The sequence below is a fragment of the Notamacropus eugenii genome, chromosome 4, assembly GCF_028372415.1.
Source record: "Notamacropus eugenii isolate mMacEug1 chromosome 4, mMacEug1.pri_v2, whole genome shotgun sequence".
Taxonomy (NCBI): Eukaryota; Metazoa; Chordata; class Mammalia; order Diprotodontia; family Macropodidae; genus Notamacropus; species Notamacropus eugenii.
In genome coordinates, this window is record NC_092875.1 from 206,543,685 (window position 1) to 206,560,712 (window position 17,028).

General features: G+C 35.7%; 1 protein-coding gene across 4 annotated transcripts in view; it reads left to right on the forward strand.

Moving 5' to 3' along the window:
- ZNF516 (zinc finger protein 516) overlaps positions 1–17,028 on the forward strand; it is a 144,369-nt gene that overhangs the window by 107,889 nt on the left and 19,452 nt on the right. The gene's annotated exons all lie outside the window — the stretch shown is intronic.

Consider the following 17,028-nt stretch of genomic DNA (forward strand, 5'->3'; position numbering starts at 1 on the left):
TGCTCTGTTTCCCCACTGCTGCCTCTCAGAATCCATACCTCTTGTTAGGCTAGGGTTACCACGTTACCTACTCGCTGGAGTCTTTATCTCTTGACCACGTTTCCCCAAGATGTTAGTGCACCTCCCTCAAATTACTTTGTGTATTGACTTATCTGTATCTAAGTTGTCTTCCTTTCTCCTCCCCTCACTCTTAAGAATTCAAGTTCCTTGAGGGCAGGGATTCTTTCATTATACACACCCTCCCTGAGTGCCTTAGGTTTGTAAACATAATAAAAGCTTGTTGAAGTGATTTGAATAGGTAACCACTAATTCTTAAACACTTTGAGGGCTAAGGGGATTCAGTAGCTAATTAGGTAACCTTCCTTTTTATTTTATTTTATTTTTTTTAGCTGGACCTTTGATTTACTTTCTTTGGGCACTCCTTAGAAAAACTTGTGTGAGTTCAGGGGCTGACACCTGCTCTGTGTTGAGAGTTACCTGGAGGCACTGAAATGTTAAGTGATTTGCCCAGGGTTATGGAGTTACTGTTTATCCTACAGGGGACTTATCCCCAGGCCTTCCTGTTTCTGCTACCATCTTTCTCTAGGCCATACCAGACTGTCTGGGAGCCTATTCCTTTTGTAAATAGTGCTGATGTTACAAAGTTCTCCCTTGTACGGAGCCAAGTTCCACCTTCCTGGTTCTTGATTTTCTGGTACACATGTACTTTACAATGTACATGCACAAATGTAATCTCACTTCCATTTGAGAAGCCTTTAAATATTGGAAGACATTTATCACATCTGTCCGGTGATGAACTGTTCCTTCCATGAAATAATTTCAAGATTCCCGCCTGCCTTAGAATTTTCTTTAACTTGTTATTTTACCACTTAAAATATGCAAACAAGTAAAATAATCCAGATGTGATCAGGCAAGTACGTGTTGCTGTTTGACCATTATCTTTGTACTTTTGCATTCTCCAGTTTAACTCATGGCAGCCCAAGATACATTAGCTTTTTTTCGCACTTCTGAATCTTGTTGAACTAAATAAATTCACTGGTTTCTATTCACACACACTGCTGTTGACATACATTTTCCTTGCGTTTGTGCACTTTAAAAAAAAAAATTCAAGTTCAGTACTTTTCATTTATTTTTTATTACATTTCATCTTGTTAGATTTTGGCTCAGTGTTCTAACCTGCTGAGAATTGTTTGAAACCTTATCATCTCGTTTATGGTTATATTGTCTTCCATGAAATTGATAAGCGTACCATCAGTGTATCCTTTCCAGTCATAGATTAAACAGAACAAAGTCAGGAGTAAAACAAGACCAAAGCGTGCCACTAGAGGGCTCCTGATTTTCAGTACAGGGTTTTGGTTTTTTTCCCCCAAGACAACACAGTGTCTTCTAATGGCCTAATTGATAAGGTGATATGTTACCTGTGATATTCATCAAAATAACTAATTTAGCTATGCTATAGGGGCTGTCTCTCTCTCTGTCTAGGTGTAGATTCAACCTGAATGAAGCAGAGTGATATTAGGAAAGATCCCTTGCCTTAGTCAGGGAACTTAGATTTGAATTTGTTACTATCTCTGTGACTGGACAAATCCGTTTACCTCTCAGGGTCTCATTGTCTTCATTTGTAAAATGAGGCAGTTAGACTAAATGACCTTTAAAGTCTCCTACAGCATTAAATCTAGTTTTGGACCAATGTCCAAAATTCCAAATTGTGTTCCCAGGCCCATGAGAACTATGTGACTCAGGAAGTGATTTAATAATTCAATAATTTCTTTTTTTCCTGTAATGAGCGCCTGACACGAGAATATTTATTTATCAGTAGTGTCCTCCAACCCGCTGAAACAGAGTCTGTGATCATATCTAAATCATTAGGTAAGGGATAACAGAGAGACACTGTAGATTCGTGAGTGGATAGAGAAGCTGACCTTGTGGTTAGCTAGACCTGGGATCAGGTCGTTCCTGAGATGGGTCCTGACTTGTGTGGTCTTGGGTAAGTCATCAAGCCTCTCCGTGCCTCAAATAATTCTTTTTTTTTTTTTTTTGCCTCAAATAATTCTTGTAAGTCACGGAATCAGATCTTCCTTGGTAAGAGGGGGAGGGGTCTCCTGTGCCATTGAGATTGCACCTTTAGACCAGAGGATGAAAAAAAGAGGAAAGGTAGGCAGTTTCCTATTAACTACAGGATCATAGGATTTGGAGCTGAAGGAGACAGTCGAGATTAGCTAGTCCAATACCCTCATGTCCAGCATGGTTTCCTCTAAATTACGCTGACAGTTTAATACCAACCAAATATTTTAGCGTGAAGTGATTTGATGTTCTGTGATGGTTTGAAATAATATGGTACGTTATCATCACCACCATCATCATTGTTGTAGTTATTAATTAATCTGGACCTGATATTTCATTCTTAAAGGAAAAACTCCCTCTACTGACTGAGATCGGCAGCTATTGTGTAGTTGAGAATGTTGCCCTGAATACTTGAGAGGTTAAGTGATTTGTGCTGCAGGGTCGTCACAGAGCCTGTGTGGGTGTCAGAGGCAGGATTTAAGTCTTGCTGCCTCTTAGGTGGCAGTGTAGAAATGCTGAAGGAGGATGATGAATTTCTTTTTGCTTCTCTCAAAGCTCATTGGGTGAATCTTTGAAATACGAGGATGCTGCTCATTGTCCTTATGTTCATATGACATTTTATACTTTTAAGAACATTTTCAGATCTATTTAAATGACAATGACCCTTTAAAATAAGTAGAATTTCCCCATTTAACAGGTGAGGAAACCAACGCTGGAAGCTTAAGTGATTTGTGAAAGGTGCTATAGAGTCTTAACTACTATGACTACAGTACTGATGCCCTTTTCATATACAATGGTAACAAAACAGTTTTATAGAAACACAAGACCTCAGAATTTGATGAGACTTCATGGGCCATCAAGTTCAACTGACCGCCCAACAAAATCCCCTTCTACCATGTCCTCAACAGATGTCATTAAACCTTTACTTGAAGACCTGCAGTGAGCTCTATCTACTGCCCCTTGACTAATTCTGTTCTACTTCTGCATAACTTTGAGTTATCTTTAAAAAGACTTTGTCTAGGTCATCCACTGTTAATTTGACAAATGTTTGTTCAGTTTCCCTGCACTTTACAGATGGGGAAGCCAGGAGAAGGGACTTTTTTTGAACTCACAGGTAGGAAAGGAAGAGGCAGACAAAGTCTAATTTCTCTTTAATATGATAGCCCTTCAAATTCTTGAAAACAGTTATTAGTTCCCCTTCATCCCTTTTTTTCCAGGTTAAACATCCCCAGTTATTTTGTATGACATAAATTGCTGAATTTTCATCTTCCTAGTCGCTTATCTCTGGGAGCTCTTTGGCTTGTCAGCATCTTTCCTTTATAAAATACTAAGCATAGCATTCCAGTATGGTGCTCAAAAGAGAAAAGTGAGATTTTCACCTTCCTCATTCTCAGCACTACAATATACCACTTAGTGGAGCCCAAGATTACTTTAGCATTTTCAGCTTCCATGTTGACTCATTGAGTTTGCAAACCTTTAGAGTATTTTCACACAAATGGTTGTCTTAAGGATTGAATTTCTTGGTCTGTAAAATGGGGATTATACCATGTGTTCTTAATTTATCTACAATCCCCATAGGCTTATTTATATATTTAACAGCTCCATGAAGAACTAGGATATGAATCCAAAATGTAAGATATGGTATAGTGGAGACTTCTTTGTTTATTTCTCTGTAAGTGTCAGATATATATGTAAGTATCCTTACAGGGGACAGCAGAAAGTTAGAATTGAACTTTTCTATTTTGTCTGTGTTGGGGGGTTTTGTTTCCTAATACTACAAATTTCAATAATCTGAAAATAGAACAAGAAAGCATATTAATTTTAATGTTAGGAAATTCATTTCCACTGGGGTTTACATAATAAGTGAATACCTTATTCTGTGAAAGTATTTCTCAGGTTATATCCTTCTTAGATTTTTCTTGGCCTCAGTTTCTGGGCTTCCCTTCTTTCTCTTTTCTCTGACTTTTAGGTTTCCTTACCTGCTTCTTTGCCTCTGTATAAGGCTTTATCTCTCTAGTTCTGTTTCCTAGGTTATAGCTTTACATGGGTGTTATAATTTTAAGCCTGTGTATGTAGTAGGTTATGAGTCATATTCATCAGATGATCCATAATGTGGCTATCTTGGTCACCTTGAACAGACACTTACCTCTCTGGGACTTAAGTTTCCTCAGCTTTAATATGAGAATATTGCATAAAAGTGTGTTTGGGTTTTAATGATTATGAATCTCAAAACTGGCTTTTATTTACCCTACTGTCTCAGAATTTCTCTTTTAAAAACTAAACTCTGACCACCCTGGCTTCATTAAAAATGCCAAAATATATTCTTTTTGTCTCTTTGGTTTATGTTTTATTTATAGACAGAAAAACAGGAAAAGCAACCCTTCAATCTTGCTGGAAAATTATTAGCAATTTCCTTTAAAAAATGACAAGCATTTCCTTTTTAGAATGACCATAATCTTTGCTAGTCCTTTGAACTAGAAATGCCCCCGAAGTAAAATGCAAATAGAAAGAGGAGTAAAAATTAGAGAACCAGTTTATCTGTTCCCCTGCATAGATAATCTGTACTCCAACCAAATTGGACTACATACCTGCCATTCCACTCGTAGGCCTTGCCTTATGCTGTTTCTCCCATAAAGATTGCTTTCTCCTCTCCTTCCACTGGCATTTTTCCAGGAAAAATGTGTGTGTGTCTCCATTCTAAAAGACCCAACTTAAAGTCCCATTTTTAGGAAGCCTGCACTGACTTGGCTGAAGTTAAAACTCTTTCCTTTTCTGTACTCTTATACCTCTCCTGTCACTTAGAACACAGGGCTTTTAGGTTAGTTGTTTGTGCACAACTGTTATCTCCTCTGCTAATCTGTAAGCTCCTTAAGCAAGAAGTAAATGCTTATTCCTCTGTACAGCTTCCAGTATCTTCCATATAGTGTTCCGTACTTACAATAACTATTTTTTTGAATGATAACGAATGGATTCCCAAATAATAGTATTTGGCAGTTTGTAAGTTAAGATAAGCAAGAATCTAAACTACTTGTAAGCCAGCTTGGGAGCCTTTCAGTGAACAACACATTTTTGAACAGTTTCTGTTGGAATCACTTCTCAGAGTTCTTAGGAAACAACTACTTAACAAACAGTAGTCTGGGCTTAATTGTATTTGTTGAATTGAATCTTGAAAATTTTACTCAATTTTAATCATATTGATTTTTTTTACTGAGTAATAGGACAAGATATTAACTAAAATTTATTTAATTTTTTTATCATGTGCTGTTTTTAATTTTTTTGTCCTGTATACTTCTTCCTTTCTTCCTATCCTTTCTGTCCGTACCCTTCATTCCTTCCATATTAAGGTGTCAGTAAAGACCACCTTTTGCCATGTACCCAGAAAGGCTGCCAGCGTTTTGGTTTACGATCACCCTTGGGATGTAAATAAGTTACCTCCAGAAATAATAGAGATTCTTTAGTCTATGGAATTTGTGAATTATTCTCTTGGTTCCATATTTATGTTTTCACTGCCCAGAGTGAAAGAACTCAGTGAGTATGTGCCGGTTGTAACTGACAAAACTATGAGGAATTATTTCCTGAAAACATTCCTTGAAGAGGCTGTATTCAGGAAATATTTAAATTACCTTTTTACATGGTATCAGTGGTAATGGAGAGATAGTGATGTGGATCATGCCAAATAGTAAAGATTCCAAAAATAATTATATTTTACTTTGCAGTGCATTATATATTTTGGCAGCATATTTATACTCCTAATTATGTTTTGCTTAGTCTAATATTAAATTGTTTAAATTCTGAAGCATAAAACAACTGACGTTGGAACAGAGGGAGGTAGCCCAGAAATCTGTTGATGGCAGCCAGAAGTTTTGTCTGTGATTTAAAATTGACCCCATATAATAACTCACAAAGGAGTTAATTCTCACATAAGTAAGTAGGTGTTAACTATAGTGATTATTACTTTTTTCCTTTTAGTGGGTCTATTGAAAATGTAAGATTCTCAATAAGCCATGGGTCATAAAGGTCATGACCTTTATGTTACATTAGTGAGAATTTTCCACTTGCCTTTTCCTTGTCCTTTTTTAGGTGATTGGTGAGATGCTGAGGATTAGCTGGAAAAGTTAAAAGGCCACTTCCAGCCACATATGTGTAACAATAAAAAAGAAATGTATTATGTATTTGTGGGAATTAATGGGATAATTGAATTATGTTATACATGTAACATGCACATTTTAAAAACCCTCACATTCTGTTTTCTACACTTCTCTTCTGCTTAACTCTGCTTCATGCATCTCCAGTGACTCAAGGAACTTTTGTGGAGGAAGTCCTGCGTAAAGGGAGGGTAAAAACTTTTATCATTTACATGTGTAGTATGAGGCAACATAGAGTATATATCATCCTTATAGCAAGGAAGATGGGTTCAAGTTATTTCTCTGACATGGACTACTGCTCTGTAATGTTAGGCAAATCACTTAAATTTTCAGTGTCTCAGTTAATTCTCTAAGACAGTTGCCCAGAGAAGGTAACAATCCTCATTGGAAGAGGTTTTCATATCTTAATAAGTTTAAATTTAGATACAAATTAAGTAAAATGATAGCCATCAATCTTAAATTATTTTTTAAAAAGAAGTGTTTCTTTACATGAGCAAAAAACCCCAAACAAAACACCTAACTGTATAATGAAACAGAAGAGGTATCCTAGTAGAGCAAAAAAAAAAAAAAATTGAAAATTTATGATACAAGTATAATTTTTTTAGTATCCCAAGAACATGAGACTTTAAAAAAGAGAATCCATTTAACATCCTAAATGCAGTTGATTTGATATTATATTTTGTCATTGCAATTTTAGAAAATTCCTTTTGAAACTAAATAATGTTTTTACCATCAGAAACATGAGGCATAGAGATAAATTTTCTTAATAGATCCTGTGAAAAAGTTATTGCTTTCATTTATAATTGACATATCTGCATCTACAGCAATATCTAGCTGCCCTTACCAAAAGCTATTATTTAAGAGCCACTGGTACAATAATTTATATAAAACATGAAGTATTTTAGAATTATTTAAGGATGATTAAATATACATTAATGCACTACCTTCTTAGTATATCACATGGCTGTATGATTAATTATTTTGCATATTTTGCTATCATATTTAAGTTGTTTGAGGAAAGGGACTGTTGTGTTCAAACGTATTTGATCTTCACTTATGAAGTTGGCTGAAAAAAATATCTTTGGACTGGTCTTTATGCTTTACAACCCTCATGCCCAAACACATCTAGTATCTTAAGAGCAAGACCTACAAATTGAACAAACTTTATTGAATTAGTCTGCTGGTTGCCTATTCATGTTTTCACTGCCTTCATTGTGAGGGCTCAGTGGGTTTTGTTTTCACAAGGCAGCAGGTGTCCAACGAGACAATACGAGAGAGATTAGTCAAATTCAGCATCAAGAATGTTATGAGTTGTGAATTCCAGTGGCATTTTTTCTTATTCATCCTCAGGAACAATTCTCAGCTCTTTTGAGAGGATGAAGTGGACAGTACAATGAGGAGTTTTGTGCAGCAGAGGTCAGGTTACAGAAATGATGTGATGCAATATTTAAAATGTTTAACAGTACAAATGAAAAAGAACTCGTGGATGGATTTGAGCGTTGTAGGACATGAAACTGTAGAACACAACCAAAGTCTTGAAATATCCTTCTTTAGTATATTTTAAAATATTCTTTAGAGAGGGTGTATTAAAAGAGGTGAAAAGTTGGAAGAAAAACAACTGAAATAGAGTCATGATAAAGGCAAAAATTCAGGATTATTGTCAATTATATTAGGCTTTAACCTTCATGGTATTTAGGACAATGGAACAACAACAAAAAAAAAAGAGCTAAGTTGTGTAAGAGAAAGTTTCTGTAACTGATATAGAATGGAATTAGCTGACACATTTTTTCCTTGGAAATCATGAAGCTCAAAGTCTTTTTCTTGCTCTAAATTGAACAGATTGTAAATTTTATTTTATTTTTTTTAACCTAAGCAAATAGTGGTATTTTCCTGACATTCTCTTCCACTCCCATCTTCCTTGACAGTAATCAGTTTTAATAAAAGGTGTCAGTGATGATCAGCACTGTTTGTACTCATCTGTTCATCCCCTCAAAACATTACTTGTTTTTTAGTACAAGAAAAACAGTTGTTTCCAGGAACTTAAAGCATGATCCCCTCTTTGTTGAAAACCTGACCCTCATGATTATGCAGGATTTTTTGAAGATTTCCAGAGATGACACAGTAAGCTTCCCAGAAGAAACACAGAGGGAAGATTTGGATAACATGAAAAAAACACAAATGCCGAAAATTTAACATTGGTTTAGAAATCTAGTAAATCATTTACCAAGGCAGCTAGGTGGTGTTACTAAGCACCATGTGCCAGAAACTGTGCTAAGTGCTGGGTTACAAAGAAAGGCAAAAGACATTCCCTGCTCACAAGGAAGCACCCACTCTAATGGGGAACGCAGCATTCAAACATCTCTGTACTGTGCAAACAAGCTATATACTGGATAAATAGGAAACAGGTAACAGAGGGAATGTACTGGAATTGAAAGGTATTAGGAAATACTTCCTCTGGAAAGTAGGATTTTGACTGGAACTTGAAGGAAGCCAGAGAAACCAGGAGACAGATTGATAATGATGATAGTAATTAACATTTATATAATAATAAACATTTATAATCATTTGCTCTGTGCCAAACACTGTGCTAAGCCTTTTACAGATATTATCTTATTTGATCCTTTCAACAACCCTGGGAAGGAGGTTGTTATTTTCCTCATTTTACAAATGAAGAAACTGAGTTCTTAGGGTTATAGAGCTAGTAAGCATCAGAGGCTGGATGGCTCTTTATCCACTGCAACACCAAGTTGCTCCTGTGAGGGCAGATGAGGAAGAATACCATTTCATGCATGATGGACAGCCAGGGTAATGGGTGGAGTTGGGAGATGAAGTGTCTTGTGTGAGGAACAGTAAAGGGACCAGTGTCACTGGATAGAAGAGTACATGGGGTGGGGTGGTAATAAGATCTTAGGAGACTGGAAAGATGGGAGTAGGGACTAAGTGAAGAAGCCAAACACAGGCTTTTCTATTTAATCTTGTTGGTGATAGGAACCTCTGGAGTTTATTGAGTGGGAGGCAATATGGGTGGTTTGACTGGAGTCAGGAAGACCTGGTTTCAGATTTGGCCTCAGATACCTACTAGCTGTGGGACCCTGCAAAAGTCACTTAACCTCTATTTGCTTTAGTTTTTTTATCTGTGAAATGGAGATAATTCTAGTGCCTTCCTACTAGGGTTGTTGTGAGGAGTAAATTAAATGATAATTGTAAAATGATTAGCAAAGTACCTGGCTCATAGAACTGTGTAATTGTGAACTGTTGTCAACATCATCCCCTCCCAGGGTTGTTGGAAGGATGAAATATGTGTAAAGTGCTTTACGGACCTTAAAGTAATATAGGGATAGCAGTTATTAGCTGGTTATTATTATCACATGGCTGGATGATAAATGAAAACCTTTCATTTAGTAAAACTAAAGGGTGAGTGTAAACTTCAGAAAACAAAAGACAGTGCCAAATGGGGGCAAGTTCCTATCTTGAGAAGATGTGAAACGAAATCATCTAAGTAGAATGCTTAGAAAACATGGGTTGAGCTGATCATTTCAGGATGAAATTAATTATTTCATGGCACCATCCGAAACATTTAGATGCATAGTCATATAATTCAGGGAACAAGGAGCTAGGGAGGGGAGATTTTTGGTGTGTACACCGATATTTAAAAGAATCAAATTTAGGGATTGGAGAGTCCAGTGTAATTCTTTAATGAATTCAAAAGTGTCTTGAGGTAGATAGATGATAAGAAAGCTTATACCCATTTGGAGAAGCCCACAGTCACAAGATATACCCATTTTTAGAACCAAGAATAGGATCTAGGACTCCTGGCACCCAGTGCATTGCTCCATTTCCCATATCTCATTTCATCTCTCTGAGGAGTAAAGGAAAATAAAGTTGTTTTTGGTTGTCTGTTTTTTAATTGAGAGGGGAAAAGAACTGAGGCACTAATATGTGCTAAGAATTAAGTGCCTTAAAATGAATATAAAAACCAAACTAAGAGTGAACAGTGGAACCCAAATCAGTCATTAAAGTGGAAGGGGAATAATGTATCCTACCAAGTGCATTTACTGTATCTATGCATTTTAAAGGATAGTAGTTTTTTGTTGTTGTGGAAGATGTTTCCTGTGGGGTTAAAAACAATTAAAGGTAATAATTCTGTACAGTGAACTTCTGGTGCCATTAGAAGTTAGTATGTTTTCTGTTATGTGTATGTATAAAATGAGCCATTCTCATTTACCCGTTTGGATACATATTGCTCCAGCTAACGTCTAGTTTGTCAAAGCTTAAGCACAGAATTAGAATTTTTATTTTAATATAGATTTGGGAGAATATTTAAAAGAAATTAAAAACCAAGCAGACCCTCTACATCTTTGTATCTTGGTTTGGGTTATGCGGGGATGAGGAGTATATTAATTTAGGGGCTGCTCTCGATCTGTTGTTTCAGATATTGTTAGTGTCATCATTATTTCTATTGGAATCTCATTAGAAATGATATTAATAATAATAGATATCACTATATCAAATAATAATAATCTCTAAGCTACATAGAACGAAATGTTTTCAAAATATAGAACTCTAACAAGAGGAGATCAAAATCATGAGGGAACAAGGGGAGATATATAGCCTCTCCATTTGCCTGATTGCTACTGGAGTTTTACCAAGGATGTTTTCATTGAGCCTGTGAGGTTACACCCTAAAACTTTTATTTGACCACAAAACCAGTTATTTTATCCAATTATGTAATAGTTCATAGACCATCCAATATAAGGGAGTGACAGCAGCCTAGGGGGCCTTATCCTAGGATCATTTCTATGTGAATCTCATACAAAGAGATGAGAAGATGGAGATAATGAATTTACAAAGCGCTTCAAGATTTATAAAGAAACTTGCATATATTATCTCTTTTGACACAACCACCTTGCGCTACAAAAATTTATAGCCCTCATTACTTACATATGAGGAAACTAAGGCTCAGTATAATTAAGATACTTGCCTGTGGATCCACTTGCAACTTCTAAGTGTTAGGATTCTAAACCAGGTATATCATGCCTTCAGTTACTGCACAATTTCTGCTACGTCACCCTACTTTATTCTACAGTAGTGGGAATTAGAAGATAAATCAAGAACAGAAGTATAGACATTTCCTCCCGTGCCTCAAGGTTCTCCTTTATACCACTGGGGGAGAGAGGACTCAGACTTAACTTCATACTTACTACATCGTAGTTTCTACATAGCATTTGCCTTGCCAGGTTTACTTTCAGAATGTTGCATACCTATATAACGCCTGATCGTTCGACTGGCTGGCCATAAAACTTTGCACATCAGAGATGACTCCTGGGCCCCTTGTAGTTAATCATTATGGGCTTTTGAAGTTCACTGGGTCACAGCAATCTTCAGTACTCTTTCACCTAAAAGCAGGATAGAATAAATGCAGAGGCAAAAAAGAGGCCCATATTCATGAGCCACATGCCAGCCTTAGATGGAGAGGGCCAAAGGCTTCTTCATTTACGTTGTCTCTCTCCTTAAGCTCTGCCTAGGCGGAAGAGAATAGCCAGCCCCAATTGAGTTGTGATGTTATCTGAATTCAGACTGTGTTAGGAGAAAGCATGACATCGTAGCAGAAAAGCTCATAGAAGAAAATTTAAAGTTAAGTCATTAGAGGAGCTTTCAGTAACAGGGATACACTGCATTATCAGTACAAAAAGGGGATAGAAAAAATGAAAAATAACATTAGAAATGGCTTCAAAGTTTTAACTGGGAATTTGAATTATACTATCCCTAGGATCATCAAAAGTGCCCCATTTATAGAATTTTGCTTCAACTTGGCTTTAATGAAACTTTTGCCAAAGAATCGTAATGTCTGCAGTGCGTGGGGCTTAGAAATATTTTGTTCTAGTGACTTAAAGGCATGGCCCATGCCTTTCAAAAAAAATTGTCTAAGTGGGCAGAGAAACAATGGCTTAAAGATAAGTTAAAATCATTACCATTACTATTAGCATTTAATACTATTTTAAGCTATATGTGTCTGTTTATACATGTGTGTATATGCATATATACAAACCCATTACACATATATGTATATATTTATTCGTACACATGTGTGTATATATCTCCACTCAACTGTTTTGTCTCAACTGATTTTCAGTTGAACTTGAACTTGCCACTTATGGTGTTTAAAATAATCATTTCCTAGTTTAATGATGAGAAAAATTTCCAAAATGGTCAGACGTACAAAACTTTGCGCGTCACTGCCTCAGAGTCATAACTGATATTCCAGCCAAAACATATATGATTAATTTTGATAAGACTTCTTTTTCACTCTGTAAAATCCTTATTTTTACTTATATGAGTCAAGCCACACTATCTCAAAGTACCCCTCCATATTTTTTCTTTCAAAGCTAATTATTACTAATAAAATAAGTATATAGTTCTTTTATATTTACAAAGAGCTGCCATAGAAGGAGTAATTCATTTTTTTCTGACAGCAGTTTATTTTCCTGAGCTAACTCCTTTCTTTTTACATTTTCACCTAGTCCAATGGTATCCATGCATGCCATCAACCTTCTATACCTATTAATTGCAAGAAATGATAATCTGTTTCCATTGTAACATTTCCACATTCTTTGGAGACATTTTGTCAGTGTTCCTTTTTGATTCAGAGTATTACTATTTTTGTTTAGTTTGTCATTTAATATTGGTCAAAAGTACAATCACTTGAATTTAGATTGTGAAGTTTTAGAGTCCTGTTTGGGAGCACAAATGTTTTGGGCTTTGACAGATGTTCTTTGAAAATGCCACAGATGTGTGGTGTCATGTTACATTGTACCTCTCAGACTCTTTGTTTTAAATTATAAATTCTACTAATAGTATGGGGCATGTGTTTTCATAAATTCTTATCCCCTATGATACAGGAAAAAATAGGTTTTTTTTTCTCCTTCTCAGACTTTAACCCCATTGAGAATTTGAAAATGACCTTAACAGAATGAGCGTTCAATCCCTTGAGACTGCAAATGTATGGGTTATTTTTAAACTAATTACTTTGAATTAAACAAAGACTTAAGACATTTTTCCCCCTGAATTGAAGTCGAGGTTAAATACACTTTTATAGCAATGAGAATCTAACCCCAAACATATGGCTACCCTTCAGTGCTTTAGGATAATCCCAGGGGGAGGATGCACTTTACAACTCTGTTTGGCTTTAGTTAAATGTTAGTTTTTTGAGCTCATGTTTGTGGAACGATTTACCCATCATCCATCTCATCCCATCAATTTGTGTATTGCTTTGGATTGGTAACACTTTATATATGGACATAGCCCTTTAAATTTGCTTAACAGTGGCTCATTAACTACATACTAATTGAAACCAAACATTTGTCAATCTGCTTCCTTCAGCTCCGTAGTAAATGAATTCTGTGAAGTAAGCATTACTGCTGTGATGAAGATCATCTTAGAATTGATTTTTAACCAATTTGAAGAGATTCATTGGTTTTGTCTCTTGCTCCAAAAGAGGAAGTATCAAAGAACATTGTAAGTTAATTGACAGTCATATATATGTATCTGTGTATATATACATATATGTACACACATGCGGTTATAATCCACTGTCAACTATACGTATGTTAGTTTCTCAAAGCCCAATTAAAACAAACAAAAAAGAAGTAAGACTCCTGAGAGAAATCATAAATTTTTAATCTGGCCAAGTACTCTCCCAGCTCCACTTTTCAAATCCCCTTTATGTTTTGTCTTCCGTTAGAATGTAAGTGCCTTGAGTGTAGGGACTATCTTGTTTTATTTGTTTTGTATCCCTAGTGCTTAGTTTAGTACTAGATCATAGTAAACACTTAATAAATGTGCTATCTGTCTATCTGTCTAGTTACGTAGTCCAATCTTGATCTCAGTTATGATTCATTCCATTTGTACCATTTTAGTCAAATGTATTTGTATGGGAAGATGGTTTTTTTCCCCCAGAAAATGTTAAAACTTCTATATTGGCACATTTTTACAATACTCTTTCTTACAGAGGAGAATTTTGGATGATATTGTTCTGTTTTGTTCCCTATCCACCAAAAGATCCCTGTCAAAGACGATATTTCACTTGTAGGCCCTCCTCCAGTGTAGGCATCAGTTAGTGCTAGTTTGTAGATTTAGCCATGGAGAGCCCTTAAGACCTTTCTAGGACTTTCCAAACTGACAAGTGACTGACCTCATGTAATGATAAGGAAAACACAGACTTAGTTATAGAGTCCTGGTATGGAACCAGAAGTGGAATCTTGGAAGAGCTAAGTCTAAGATAAAGTTAAAAACCCCTTAATATAATGGATAGAAATAAGCTTATGATATTCAAAACTACCTAATGGTGGCATAGCTAAAACTTTGAGTACTAGATCTGCAATGGGCTATTAAGGGGTTGCAAAATCATTAAGGCTGCTATCAGAGAGAGAAAACAAAAGGCTTCTGAACCCTCCCAAATAATGAGGGAAATACTGGCCCAGACTCTTCATATGTATGACTCAACAGGACATTTCTTATGGTCATATAATATAGCCATGCATCCAATCATTCCTTTCCCTGGCTGACTTTCTCTTTTTCCTGCTAATACCTATATAAAATCTACCTTTTTCCTTTCCCTTCCTAATGTTCTTCCCACTTTTTCTGTCTACTCTTTGTCTGGCAGACTATTCCTTCCCATTTTCTATGAGCATCCAAGCTCTTCTATCTGAGATCACATTTTTACATGATTCATAACTGGATTTATAGTCCTGGGTACAATTCTTTCTTTGCTTCTTACTTAATGAACTTGGGTAAGTAACTTAAAACTCTCTGGACTTAAGTTTTCTTCATGTGTAAGATAGGGGAGGGGTTCGAGTAGATCATCACTAAAGTCCTTTCCAACTTGAAATATTTTTTCCTGTGGCCTGTAGTACCTTTTCCTGATAAATAAATTGGAATATTACATATGGCCCAGACATCTATTACTTCTTGAGGTATGTGAGATGTTCATTAATGGTCATAAAAAACTAGGTACTTTTCTGAATCTACTGTAGAAAGGCTTCAGACAATGATTTCTGAGGTCTTTTTAACACTGTTAAGTAACAATGAATAAGGCAAGCCCTTTACTCTTTACATCTCAAGTTACCCTCTTCCTAATTCAATTAAGTAAACTGTATTAGGCATCTATTTATAGGCAAGGTGATAGGCAGTGTAGTGGATAAAGAGTTGACCTTAGAGTCAGGAAGTACTGGGTTTAAATTCTGCCTTTTTTCTATATGTACTGACTTTTCTGGTCTCGAACAAGCCATTTAACTCTTAAGTGCCCAAGTTAACTTAAAGATTCTAAGTTATAGACAAGTTGCAGAGCTGCATAAATGAAAGTGTTTTCCTTATGAGAGTTCTGCATACTAATGCATTTGTAAGTCCATTTCCTACGCCCCCTCCGAAAAAAAACCCCAAACAAATTAATACACAGCGTACCTGGCACTTTGCTAGGCCTTGAGAGTATAAAGGTAAAGCACAATATAGCCTCTACCCATAGAAAACTTAAAATATAATTGGACAGGATCATTGAGACATGAACACAGATAAATATGATACAGTGTTGAATGTAACAGGGACAAAGAAGGGGGTCTAGACACAATGATGCTTACATCATTGTAAGAGGGAAAGATAATTTTTTGATGAGGTTTTCAAATAAGTTTTCATGGAGAGATAGCACCTGGGTTGGGTCTTAAAGAATTGGAGGAATTCAACAGGTGGAGTGATGAGGCATCAGGAGTGGATGACCTTTGGAAAGGCAGTTTTAAGGGGATAGAATAAGATTGTGGAACAGCTGGCTGAACATATGAAGAGAAGTTGAGTAAAACAGGGGTGGAAAGATAGGTTGCAGTTAGCTAGGTTTGGGTAGCCCCACTATAATATAACTTTTATTTTTCTGAGACAGATTCTGTAGCAGGTCTCCTTTACTCATGGATTAACTTTGGTTCTTTAATTAAAAAAAAATTACAATTAATCCAACTTTAGTAAATTTTTACATTAAATTAATTCCAACACATAAAATATCCTGACTTTTCACTCACTCTGTCCAAGTTTTCAAGGTTGTTTCTTTTTTCTTTTTGGTCCTTTCATTTCTATTCACTTTTCCTCTTCTATAGTTTTATTAGTATGATCTCTGCTTTACTGGTTCTTTTTTTCCCCTTTCAGTTATTTCAAAAAGTTCTTTCCATGTTTTTATCTTATTCATACTTGACAGTTTTAATTATATTATAGTATTTCATGTCATTAATTTACTAGAGTTTAAGCATTCCTATTATAGGACATTTCATTTCCTTCCAGTTTTTAAAAATTAAATGTAAAACTATGAAAGTTTTCAAATAGCCACTTTTTGCTTTGCTTGTGATAACAGTTTTAGGGTCTGTTTCCAAAAGTAAAATTATTAGGGCAAAAGATAGGATCATTTTTGGAACTTTTACTGTATGCTGCCACATTTTTCTTCAAAAAAGATTCACTTATCAACAAAGGAGTATATCTGTGTCTCCACAATCCCATGAGCGTTCTTTTATGACTTTTTTTTTGTCAATTTGAGGATTGCAGATCATCTTAATTTACTTCTCTTTTGACGGTTGATAATATTTTTTTTATTTTAAAAATTGCTTATATCCTTTGAATAATTACAAATTGTGGATGGAAAATTATCTTATTCTCTTTTTAAACTGCTTACCACAGGTTTTAATTAGACATATTTTGTGAAGTCATCATTAGCAAGGAAACATTTTTATCACTCCTCTTCCCTCCATATTATGACTAAGTTATCCAGAAAACAGTGGGCCATGTCTTG